Genomic DNA, 10,816 nt, shown 5'->3' with positions numbered 1-10,816 from the left:
GCGTCTACCCTCGTAGACAACCAAATCCTCCTCAGTATCGAACTCCCTGTCAGGCGCTGCAAGAGTGCTCCCGGTTGAGCCAACCTTTGCCTTCTTCGTTCAACTATCAGCAAAGCTTACTCGTATGACATCGTGAGTATTAAACTCCTGTCAGACGCTTTGCCGCTTAATCAATCTTGGACTTTCCATCCGACCACCAGCGAAGCTTACCCGATTAAAAAGCTAGATTAACCCCAAAAAAAAAAAAAAAAAAAAAAAAAAACACCGGATGCCGGCCATAGCCTCCCGGCCAGATAACCTTACCTTTTCGATCCTATGACCAGCGAGGCTTCTCTCTTCGATGACAGGAGCTCGAGCTCCCATCGGATGCCGACGAGAGCCTCCCGGCCAGACAACCTCACCTTTTCCATTCTGCGGCCAACAAGGCTTACCCGTTCGTTGCCTGGAGCTCACACTCCCTTCGGACGTAGGTAAAAGCCCCTGGCTACCTGTTTTGCCATTCTGTCTTACGTACGGAGAGGTTTACCCATCCAATGCACGGAGTCAGGGCTCCCATTGAATGTAGGTGAGAGCTTCCCGGCTAGACAACCTTACCTTTTCGTCCTTTGGCCAGCGAGGCTTAACCGTTCGATTCCGGGAGCTAAGCTCCTGTCGGCCGAAGGTAAGAGCCTCCCGGCCGGACAACCTTTTCCGTCCTTCAGCCAGAGAGGTTTACCCGTTCGATTCCTGGAGCTAAGCTCCTATCGGACGTCGGTCAGAGCCTCCTGGCTAGACAACCTGACCTTTTCCATCCTTGGCCAGCGAGGCTCACCCGTTCGATGAGAGTGCTCCCATTGGACGCTGGCGAGAGCCTCCTGGCCAGCCAATCACGACCATTCCGCGTGGTCTAGGTTACAAAACCTACAAGCAAGCCGTTCGATGCCGCAGGCACCAAACACACAAATAAACCCTCCCTCCTTCCTACAGTCGCCAAGGCTTACCCGTCTCTTGCCGTGAGTAGCAAACTCCCATAAGACGCTGACGACAGCCTAACGACCACACAAACTTACCTTTTCCATCCTACGGCCTGCGAGGCTCACCCAGTTGTTTTTGGGGAACAGGAAGTCCCCGTTGGATGCGGACAAATGCCTCCTGGCCACCTATCGTTACCTTTTCTGTCACACATCCGGAGAGGCTTACCCGTTCGATGCGTGTGCTTCCTTCGGACACCGGCGAGAGCCTCCCGGTTAGACAACCTTACCTTTTCCTTTTCTATGGTCAGCGAGGCTTACCCGTTCGATGCGCGTGCTCCCTTCGGACGCTGGCGAGAGCCTCCTGGACAGACTTGCTTTACGTTTCCACTCTACGGTCGGCGAGGCTTACCCGTTCGATGCGAGTGCTCCCTTCGGACGTCGGTAACAGTCTCTCGGCCACGCAACTTCCCTTTCCATTTGACGGTAGGCGAGGCTTAACCGTCCGACGCTACGAGTCTCGTCCTCTCGCCAAATCCTGCAAAAAATAAATAAATAAATAAATAAATAAATAATAATAATAACTCAGCTACCCTCACATCTTTTAACCCCGCCTGGCGAGGCTTACCCGTTCGATGTTCTGAGTCTAATGCCCCATCGGATGCTGCAGGAGACCTCCCAGTCGGGTTTTCCTTTCCACTCTCCCCGTCCGGCGAGGCTTACCCGTCTGATGCGTGCGCTCCCTTCAGACGTCTGGCGAGAGTTCTCCCGGGCGGGCCTATGCTTGCCGGCCGCAAGTGAGTCTCATCCATCTAATGCCGTGAGTCGGGATCTCCCATCAGATGTCGCCAGAGTCCTCCTTGTCGGCCAGCCCAAAGCTTTTTATCTGCCAAACCGAGAGGACCCAGACGTCCGTCATTCTGAGTCTCAATCTCCTGTCGGAGGCTTCATGGGCCCTCTCGGTCAGCACTAGGCCCTTCACCCACTGAATAGCAGGGGCTATCAGCAAGTAGGGCCCGTACGCCGACACCGTGACCTATTCCGGTCGAGGCAACTCGGGTCCTCCCGGTCGGGCACCACAACCACGCTGCTCCTCCTCATCGGCCGGAAGGGCTCACCGTTCCAACGCCAAAAAGCTCCAGTTGAGCATCGGCTCGAGCCCTACCGACCGGGCGCCAACAACCACGTAGTTCACTAGCTGCAGCCGGTAGGGCCTACTCTCCCAACGCCCAAGTCGCTCCCTCCGGAGTACGTAGGCCCTTCCAACCTGCCAACGAGACGACTTCTCAGAAACCTAATCAGCCCCCGCCAGTACTCTATGCTTTTGGGGGGGCATTCTCTAAACTGGCGGCTGTCCTCCTGTATATTTGCTTTTTGGGGGGTACTCTAGGTTCGGGCCATTCCCGAGCTCGGAGCCCTTCCCCGGACAGCACGCCAAATACGCATTCCATACCTCAGCTAATTATATGTAAGCGTGAACTATTGAAATGTAATTTTATTAATAAGATTCGGGAGGAGCGCGTCAGATACTTAGCCTAATCAACACAGGTGGACCATAATCAAGTAATCAATCCCATAGTATAAATATCGCTGACTTACCTCTATCCATTGACGGTTTATCAGCATCCCTCCTCCACCCCATCTCCTCACTTCAAGTTCACTTTATAAATAGACGGGGAAGGGGGGGGGGGTACTCTAGGTTCGGGCCATTCCCGAGCTCGGAGCCCTTCCCTGGACAGCACGCCAAATACGCATTCCATACCTCAGCTAATTATATGTAAGCGTGAACTATTGAAATGTATAAAACCTAAAATGTTGCTACCTTAATTTTTTACTTTAAAATTCTGGCCACCACTGCTGCAAGTTTTTTTTTTTTACCATAAAATTTTGATTTTTTTTTTTGTATTGTATTAATTGAAATATGATTTGCTGTCTTTTTTTTTATCTGTTTTCTGTTCTGCAGGTTTCCAAGGAAGTCTTTTTGTTTTGGGAAAAATTTATTAAAGCAATTAATGCAAGAATCCTGAATTATTAGCTAAAATAAAAATAAGCTCAGATGTCTATTGATGCATTTGAAACCAAGTCTTGCTGTGTGGCCATTAAATCCTGGTAAGCCTAAGAATTTCCAGTCCTCTGCTTTTCCACGTACATGCTTCCTGTTCTCCCCAGTCTCTCCCGAGAGATGAGGGGGGCATTATTTAACGTTCCTCTGTATCTAAAGAAAGCTTTGGTGTGGGTGGCTGGAAAAGTCTCCCTCGACATGCTATAATCAGAGAGCTAAACTTCATAGTACCTCATAATCTTCGAAAAGCCCATCTTCATAGGACAGGATAAGAGTTCAGATGTTGGCAAATCAGACGCTGACAAAGAAAGCTGTGTGTGTGTGTGTGTGTTTTCTCTGAAAGAGTTACTCATCACTGCTTCCAGTATTAGTATTACTGCTCTGACTTATCAAACAATCCTTACAGGCTTTATGAGTAAAACTTCCTGTTCTGAAGCACGACATGGTGAATATTGTTCTTGTTTGAACTGAGTTGTTGCTGTTTGAATGTTTGTTGCCTCTCATGCAATGTATGATGTGTGACTCCCTCTTTCCTGGAATCCTTTTTGTCCAAGATATCGAAAGAGAAAGAGAGTGTTTGGTAAAATACACACACCAGCCTAGAGAGGGAATGGCAGCTTATAAAGCTTTGTGGTAAACAGCTATTTTTACTAAGCTTTTCCTCTCCAGCCTCTCAGTGAAGGATACTGCCACATGCTCATCATGGACTTATGTGGGAAATGCTAAATAGTGACAGTAGCTGTCTGGGTTTGACCAAACCACGTAGAGTGACAAACTGCCTTGCAGGGTGCAATTGTCCCTCTCCCTGCCTCACCGCCATGAAACCAGGGTGGAGCACCGATGGCTTCTTTTGTCATAATTTATAAGCAGAGATGCCAGTGTGATTTTCTTTTTGCCAACTACCGAGAAGGAAAATTTAGAATCCATTCTGGTGGTCTGGCACACAGAACTGATGTCTGCTGAGCCTGGAGAAACAAGTCCCTGCAGAATTATATAAAATACATTACATATGGTTGGTTGCCAACGGGTTATATTGCTGCTAAGGTGCTTAATGTGTTGCTAAGGTGTTCTGAGTGGTTGCTGGGGTGTTGTAAAAGTTGAGAAGTGTTCTGAGTAGTTGCCAAGGAGTAATGCGGTTTCTAAGGTGCTTAACATGTTGCTAAGGTATTCTTGGTGGTTGCCAGAGTATTGATATGTGGTTGTTAAAGTGCTTTAAAAGTGTTCTGAGTGGTTGCCAAGGAGTTTTGTGGTTGCTAAGTTGCTTGCTTAAAATGTTGCTAAGGTGGTATTTTTGGTTTGTAGGGTTGCTAAAGTGTTTTGTAAGGGACTTAAGGGTGTGTTGTTAGGGCATTTTGGGTAGTTGCCAGGGAGTTTCTATGTAGTTCCTAATCTGTTTTGAAAGAGTCTCAGTGCATTGTAAGGGTGTTTTGAGTGGTTGCTAAGGTGTTTTAAAAGTTGAAAATGTGTTATGAGTGGTTGCCAAGGAGTAATGTGGTTGCTTTGGGTGGTTGGCAGTGTGTTTCTATGTGGTTGTTAAGAAAGGTTCTTGGAATTTAGCTTAACATTTTTGTTTTGTTTGGTTGCCCGGGAATTGCTAGTGTATTTTTGGGTCATCGCTAAGGTGTTCTGTTTTTGTGTGTGTGTGTGTGTGTGTGTGTGTGTGTGTGTGTGTGGTTTACTGTGCACCAAAAACAAATTGTAAGTCTGGTTGATTATGAAAATAACAGCAATGAGATTCATTCATTCACATTTCTAACACAACTATGAGCAAGAGTAATGATGCTTACCGAAGAATGTGAAAAGAAGTTTGAAATATATGTACAGAAAGTATATATGGGGGAGTTGGAAGGGTGAAAGAAAGGAAAAGCACTCATCTGCGCTTCTGTTGTTGAGTGCAGGCCAAGTTTGTTCCCCAAAGGATGTATCTATACACTCAATAGCAGCATATTTGTGTAACGTGAGAGTGTGTGGGAGAAGCTAGAACTCTTTTCGGGGGTGAGATATATGAAACACCATAAACCACCATCTGCTGAAAGGACTTGGATTGAATTTTACAGTGTAATATTATGGGATGTAAAAAATAACTGTTAGAAGTTAAGAATACATTATGGAAGTGACGGGTGGATGTCGATACCACATTCTGCTCTCTAATTCACTCTTACATTAAACTATCTCATCTCAAAAACATACAGTGTTCAGTGAGATCACTGTCTTTGGGGAATCAGGCAATCGTTCTGAAATCCTGTGAAATCAATAGAAATGAAATCCAGTTTCTATGATGAAACAGCAGTAACCATAACACAATAGGATTTCACAAGTGTCCCTTGAGCACCCAGAGAGCTTCAAAGTGTGCCGTCATAATCACATTTTCTCTGGGGTCATCCTTTTGTCATGAGTCATTGCGAGCATGTTTGTGTGATGATGTTTTGGACCTTGGGACCTTTTTATTTTTTAAAGGTTTTCAGTTGGCCCCAATAATTTTTGTGTGTGAGTATGCTTGTGTATGTCTGTGTTAATCTATACACTTTAAAAGAAAAATAATTAAATAAAGGAGTGTGATAACCTCATAGGCAAAGATGAATGAAGGATATAAGTAATATGCCTAATTATTTCAGGCTATCATCTGAAATGAGAAGTATTTATCATTACTTACAACCATAGTATATAAATTCAACAAATGCTGTTTAGTGACACAACAAGATGTCAAGAATGTCAAGGGGTAAATTGATAATTTCACAAAAAATATAATTTCTCATAATTTATTACTTTCATGCACAAACCCATTTCAAAATTTCAACAAATTAACAATTATCAGCATTTTGTAAGATTAATTGAATCTGTAATAGTGTTAGCTAAAGTTTTTCCCCGGAGCAAATGATACAATTTGTGGAAAACGCTTCATTTAATAATTGTGAATAATTAGATAATTAGATTTTATAATTATAATTATAATTAGAATAATTAATTTTTTTTTCATTTTTTTATAATTGAACAACATGTATGTTGTGTATATAAATGTGATGTATAAATTAGATCTGAATAAATGACAAATACATAATTATTTTATACTGATACTATTTAATAAAATAAAAAAGAATAAACATTTTACCTTCCTTGTAGAAAATTAACTTTTATATGCAACATTTTTTTAGCATAGAAAAGCTTAACCTATAGCAATCAAGAGTTGCTTATAAATATATGGTCATGTGACATCTTACCACAGTTTGCCCTAATTATACTTGTTCTTCTGGAATTAATATATTTTGCCTTTAAATAATGTATAGGGTTGTTGTTGAGGAAATGTAAATAAATGTAAATCAGTTTCTGTTTTTGTTTTGCCAGATTCCTGACTGTGCCAGGTGCTGTTCCCCAGAAGATGAACATTTTAGAGTTACCAACTTTGAAGAAAAAGGTATGTTTGTTTTTGTACAGTCTGTCTATTTATCACATGCAAACATAATATTCCTGTTGAAACGTCATGGTTATTGAAATTCTGACTGAAAGTGTGTGTTAATATCCTCTCTAAATGGTGTTTTATTTTCAGTTAATTTGTTAAAGATCCCCTCCATTTCCTGTCATAATGCACGTATTTGAACTATGTGATAGCAGCTGTATATCTGCAGGGTTTTATTGAAGCTTTGCAGATGGTTCAGATTAAGAAGTCTGAAATAACAAGGATAGAGGAACTGTTTCAGAAGTCAATAAAATTAACCCGATAGCATCTTCTCCTGTGTTAATTCCATTCAGCTACCAAAATAGGGTGGATTTTTATTTTTGGACTCCGCAGAACCGCATAGCACTTTCGAAATATTTAGTTTGGATTAAAAAGCCAGAGAATGCAATGCAATGGAAAGTTCAACTATCACAAGTATGAATATGTGATTTATATTAAGCTGGACTGAAAACGCAAACAATTTGTCATTGCACGATGAAGAATTTTACTGAAGAGAGAACCAATGAGACTTTTGGGAGAAGGAATGGAAACACATGACCTATGTAAAAGGGAGGCAGCGAACTGTTTGAATTAGCCAGAGTCACAATTATTTTACCTTCTCCTCCGTTGGAATGTTTTTGTCACTTGGCGCCAGCCCTGGACTTGTATTGCTCAGCCTGGGCTTCGGTGCTGAAAACCTTTGTCGTAAAATGAACTGTAAAGGATGAAAGTGGTGCTTCTGTTATATATTAGCTGCCCCACATGCCTTCATCTACTTCTCTGCAAGGCCACCAGCTCAATATACTGCAACATATGGGTATTTTAGCAGCAAGAGGCGCATTTCAAAATCCTGAAACCAGTGCATTCAGAGCATATTAGACCTGTAGGACTCGTAAATTGTTCACAATAAGACCAGGAACATCCATTAGGAAAGTAAACTTTCAATTCTTATTTTAAATCGACTGTAAAATGTATTACGTAGGACATAGAACAGCACTGATGGATAAAACAGTGTGATCAATGCATCTAAAGTGGATTGAGGAAGTTTGGTTGTTAGTGATTTTATATGAGCAAGCGGTACAGTTTGTGTATGTGGATGTCTGCTGCGTGTGGTTTCCCCTCAGATGTAGCTGTTTATGGCTGGTTCTAAGTCAGCAGATACCAGACAGGTGGAAGGAACTTATTTTTTCTCTCTCTTTTTAGGATCAGCTGTGTTTACACTTGAACTCATAAATGGGCAACACACCCATTTGGAGGTCTGGATGAACATATCTCTCAGCAACAGTACTGCACTCTGCTTTTTAAGGGTGTATAGCATGTTTTTTAGTTTTTACCTTAGTTAATCTCTCCAGTAGAAAACACTGCCTGAAACACTTTAGTTTGCAATTCCATTCCCAACCAGACCAATCATTTGGAAATTAGTAAAGGGCACATTGCGCCTTCATAAGTTGGTATGCCCGTAATTGATCAAATTCCATACATCTTCCGCCTACGTGTGTTTGTTTAGTAAATATTTTGACTAATACGATTATGCTTTCAGCTTCCAAATCAAACGGTACTATTCTTTTGTAATCTTTCTGCAGAATTCCATGGACTCAATGCAATTAAAAATCCACAGATTCCATTTTGACCTTCTGATGGGTTTTAAATGTGTAATAGAGCTAGTTTCATGGAAAACTTCGTCATGGTGATTGAATGAGGCTGCTCTGTGTTGCATGTGAGCTGACCCATCTGCTTCATTCCACAGTGTGTGAAGAGAGAAAAAGCTGCTATCCATCACGGACCTTGGTGATCCATCTAACCTCTTAACCACAGCTGTGTGACTAGAAAGAGCTGTGAATGAAGACCTGTCTGTCAGAATTTCAGGTTTGGAAACACAGTATAGAGTTAAAATGTCTTATTAGCATCTGTCGTTCATGACCATAAAAAGTGAACACAGCATATGGTGACTGAAAAACCTAGGAGGAGCTCATGGTTGATAAATGGTATGTTGATGTTTTTTTTTCTCTGTCAGATATTAATGTAAACAGACTGACACAGTAAACGCAGATTACAAGCCAAGAAGATAAATTAATGCAGCAGCTGAATTCCACTGACTATATTTTTGCATTCCACTGTCACTGAGTGTTACTTTACTTAAAACATTACAGCTCCACTATAACCATGTACAACATGTCTTTTGAGCATGTTTGGATGGCTTATGTGAATTTCACTTTTGTTTGTGCTGAAAGGGCCCTTCAGAATCTGTACACACTCTTCAGACTTTTGGAGTCAGTAGGATTTTTTAAATATTTTTAATAGAAGTAACAAAGCTGCATTTATTTGGACCCTCCCCCTCCAAAAAAGTAATTTATTCCTGTAATGAAAAAATATATATATAATTTTTTATTGGTCACTTCAGAAATCATTCTGATATGTTAAATTGTCACTCAAGAGAAATTCTTATTATTATCAACATTGAAAATAGATTAATATTTTTGTGGAAACCTTGATGCATTTCTTTCAGGATTCTTTGATGAATAGAAAGTGCAACACATCAGCATTTCTTTTAAATTATTTATTTTTGTAACAAAACAAAAGTCTTTACTGTCACTTTTGTTTAATGCATCCTTATTGAATACAATTATTAATTTCTTTCATTAATAAATTTGACGGTACCTTAATGTCATTTTTGAAGCTTGAAAGTTCTGTTGACTTTGATGAACAAAAACAGTTCTTTAAAATATATTTTGTATTCTACATAAAAGAGAAAGTCATACAAGTTTGGAATGATGTTAGGGTGAGTAAATAATGAAATAATTTTAATTTTGTACTGTACTTTAATCCTCTTATTCTCTCAGTTTTCATCGCTTGAAACAATTCAAATTATTCGAATGTGTTTTTCTAATGGAGACGTGTTTAAAACAAGCATTTCAGCTTAAAACAGAAGCTCTGGGAAAGTCAGCTGGGCATGTTTGTTCTTGCTGAGTAGCTGTTTCGGATAGAAGGGGGAATAATGATTAGTCATTTAATATTACAGTGATGTTTAAGGTGTCCTCACCTGTGAGAAAGCAATGTGAAAGGAGATACCAGGTTTGACTAATGTATACTTCATAGACAGATGTGCAGGAAAAATGGCACCCTTTCAAAAGAAACACAAAACATCTAGGTGTTTTCAGATAATCACATATGCGTTTTAACTACATAGACTACATATGCGTTTTAACCACCATGATTTCCATGTATCATTCAGGAACCTCACTTAAAATGATAGCAGCACAAAAAGTAATCATTGCAATCAGTCATTACAATAAATCATTAATCAATCTAATGAATCATTGTAAAAGTAACCTGACGCACTGTTTATATGTCACAATTCAGATTTTTCAGAATTCGAGTTCTCACAGTTGTGAGACTACAGTAAACTACAGTGGAATATCCCATCAGTCTGCTTTGTGCCAGAGGTTGGGTTTGTTGGGCCCTCGGGCAGTGTGTGCAGTGCTAACCTAATGTTAACCTGCCGTAAAGCTGCCAGCCTGGCTCCTCTCGACTTGCCCCATCAGCACACTCCTGTAATATCCCAAAAGAACGTCATTCACACACTGACTGCCCTTTGCCTGCCCTCGATGACCCATAAATCTACAGCGCTGCTTGTCTTTTATAATGCTGCTCGAGACTAAACATGCCACATGCACAGGATTTAGCCTAAAACACCTTCTGTTCTTTCTGTTTGAAGCTGTAATTTCCTGCGTTTGCTTATTCAAGCAATGAATCTTTGTCACTAGCCACAAAATGAGTGACTTCCTGATTGCACAGGCTGTATAGTTTATGCCTGCTTGCTTTTTTTTGTGGTAACCTTATGCGAGAATTATCGTCAGTTGATGCTTTTCATGCTCCAAGAATGTGTCTTCTCACGACATAAGAAATGAGAATTAATAAAAGAAAATTTTATCTGCCAGGTATATGATTACATTCTACATCTGAGATGTAGAACACTCTTTGGGGGACAGGAGTCAGATAGTAAGTCTATCTTCTTATATATACAGTGCACTATGGCACAAAGGAGAGTATTGTGTGTTTTTACAGTGAGGATGTCTGTGAGGATAGGCATCCTTTGGGAGGACAGAGGAACCAGGAAGCAAAGAAACAGAGCAGCAGAGCATGGAGGTTGGGGGTGATTGCTGTTGAGAATTTGACATCTGCTAGCCAGGCTATGTCCCATGGGAGTAAGAGTAACTGTCAAGATTTGGGGTTTTATCCCTGATAAAGATATAATTCACCCAAAAATAACAATTCTGTCATTATTTACTTAGTCTCAGGAAATGGTTTCCTTTGAGTCTGCATGAATTATAATGCAAGAAAAAATAGTGAACATCTTTCATGTTATTTGAT

Source organism: Carassius carassius, chromosome 15 (genome assembly GCF_963082965.1).
Source record: "Carassius carassius chromosome 15, fCarCar2.1, whole genome shotgun sequence".
Lineage (NCBI taxonomy): Eukaryota > Metazoa > Chordata > Actinopteri > Cypriniformes > Cyprinidae > Carassius > Carassius carassius.
Note: the sequence above shows the minus strand (reverse complement) of the source record.